General features: G+C 40.5%; 1 long non-coding RNA gene across 1 annotated transcript in view; it reads left to right on the top strand.

Annotated features, from left to right (window-relative positions):
* LOC108445666 overlaps window positions 1-1,150 on the top strand; it is a 5,930-nt gene extending 4,780 nt beyond the window's left edge. Inside the window, exon 3 of the long non-coding RNA XR_001860618.1 lies at window positions 635-1,150. This is a non-coding gene — a long non-coding RNA (uncharacterized LOC108445666). The remainder of the gene's footprint in view (window positions 1-634) is intronic.
* The last annotated feature ends 1,276 nt before the right edge of the window (window positions 1,151-2,426 follow it).

The following is a 2,426-nucleotide window of genomic DNA, read 5'->3' as shown; positions in this document are numbered from 1 at the left end:
CATTTGAATTTTAATCTTGTTTTCTGATATGATTGTAATGCCTCATAGCTTCATGCCATTTGGAAATCCTGGGCATCTTCTGTTTTATCAGACAGTTTGTTGGCTGTGTACAGCCCAGACAGATGTTTTTAACTCCACTATTGTTTCAGTTTAGCTGCAAGCCAGTGCTAATTGCTTTCTGACTGCACAGTGGCAACTTTCAAACCCAAAGTAAAGCAAGCTGCTGCTTTCCATAAACAATGTTCCTCTCTTACATGATTTAATTCCTACTCAGGAACAATTTCTATTTAGTCAGAAGTTGTAGAAGTACTTTACAGAGTGAAAGAGTTCAGAGGTAAGTTCTTGAGCTGAACTGCACTGAACTGAACAATTTCAGATGTACTATTTAGTGCATCTAGAATGCTAAGAGGTTCTTGTAAATATTTGTGGAGTTTCTGTGAGAGTAATTTTTGTCATCCCACAGCTGAAGAGGAGTCGTTGAAACTGTACTACCATGTTGTATTGAGATAATACTCTCTATTTCTCAATAGGCCTCTCAGCTTGGAGTCCAGGTAGGATTCCTCAGTGCCAATCTGAATCGTCTCACAAAAAGTAGGAGGCAGAAATGGTCTAACTGTCTGCACTTGTTTTGCAGGTGCATCCTGAATGCCCTACACAAGCAAGGTTTGAGCTTTCTGTAGGCATTTCCATTGTGGTTGCGGTAGGTCACTGTAAAGGGAAAAGTCTGATCTTGTATAAAATTGCCGTTTGTTGTACACAAACTTGTGTGGTTGCAGCAACAGTCTCTCCTCCAGGCATATCTCTTTGATCAAGTAATAATTGTGGTTCCTGACAAGAGATGGTGCAGGTGTTATACATGTATTATCTGATATGATCTTAACTAATAAGTAACAAGTGCAAGTTTGTTCTAAAAAATTTAAATCATAGTAGGATAAATAAGTTATAGAGTCAGTGAAAAAGAAATGATCAGTTATTTGCCTTTAACTAATAATTGCTCAACAATCCCTATTAGAAACAGTTGCTATTTAGATGAAAAAGCAGTGAAGTATAGGAAATGCCAACATTAGAATCAATATATAACTTCAAGAGTCTTTTTATGTATATACATGGTTATATTTTGGTAAATTGTTTCATGTGGGGTATGCCCAGCCCCTGCCCTGGAGGGATCTCTGCTGAGATAAGAGATTTTGCAATCGCCCAGCAGGACTCCCTGGAAAGGCAACCACTTCTATGGTCACTTCGAGAAAAGACAGACCCACAATCCTTTAGGAGACCCTATGCAGATCCTTTGTAACCCATTGGCCTTCACCCGTCCCCTGTAACCCTATAAAAGCTAGTCCTCTGCCCCTGTGAGAGAGAGCTCTCGTCCCTGGCTTTCCCCTTCACCGGAGGGGACCAACCATAAAGCTACCTTCATGCAGAACAGCTACATGAGCCTCTCGTCTCTCTCTCTGGTCTGGACTGGCGGCTGCCCTCCCGGGGAATCACGAGCTGATAATCACTAAAGAGCTGACAGCCTCTGCAAGGGCCCTCCTGCCAGCAGCTGAGGGAAGACACCGGGCCTCGGGAAGGCAATTCCTTTCGGGACCATCTCCCCAGACCAGTCACCTCTTCCTGGGTCAGAGCCACTGACCCCATCACCAGCTGTAATAGTTTCACATCTGCTTTTTTTCATAAAGTCTGTTTTCCCAGTGAACAATGAGATATATGAAGTTCACTTATTCTGTAGATCCTTTGTATTTTATTTTCTCCCAGATGTTGAGTGGAAGATCTGCAGCTTAGTTATGCTGAAATATTTAAATCCAGCTCAAAAACTAAAAAAAAAAACTAAAAACAAACAAACAAACAAACAAAAAAATCGAGATAATCTTTTTGTCTGTGGTCCTTTATCCACAATGTCATATGAGCAAAATTTATGTACATCAATTTAGCAGCAATCTCTAATCTTTTCCCCACCTAACTTACTTGGAAACTAAAGCTACCAAAATTTTCTGGTGTTATTAGAAATGCATTCGGGTCCAGCAATGCAAGATAATAGATTCATTACTACCTAATAACTACTTACATCATTTAGGCACTTATTTACCAATTAGGTTGTTTGTAGTTTAGAGAACAGCACCTTCCAAGAATCTTTAAAAGTCCTAAATTCTCCTCTGAGTAGATAAATTCCAGCCATGTCCCAGAACTATTCTTTCCTGTTGGATTGGATGAGGCACAAGTAGTCTGACTCTCCAGGTCCCATGCTTCTCCGTCTTTCCAAAGAGTGACAGCTTTAACTTGAGGGCAGTGGCTGTATCCATTTACACTACTGTTAAATCTGTGCCTTTAGTCATTCTTTGGGGTCATTCCAAGCATGTATTTGAAATTCTTCCAACTGAAGAGGGAATTGAATCCTTCTCTTTACTTTCAGGTTGAGCACTCTGGTC

The sequence above is a fragment of the Corvus brachyrhynchos genome, unplaced genomic scaffold (assembly GCF_000691975.1).
Source record: "Corvus brachyrhynchos isolate BGI_N302 unplaced genomic scaffold, ASM69197v1 scaffold42, whole genome shotgun sequence".
NCBI lineage: Eukaryota > Metazoa > Chordata > Aves > Passeriformes > Corvidae > Corvus > Corvus brachyrhynchos.
Note: the sequence above shows the minus strand (reverse complement) of the source record. Positions and strands in the feature narration are given on the sequence as shown.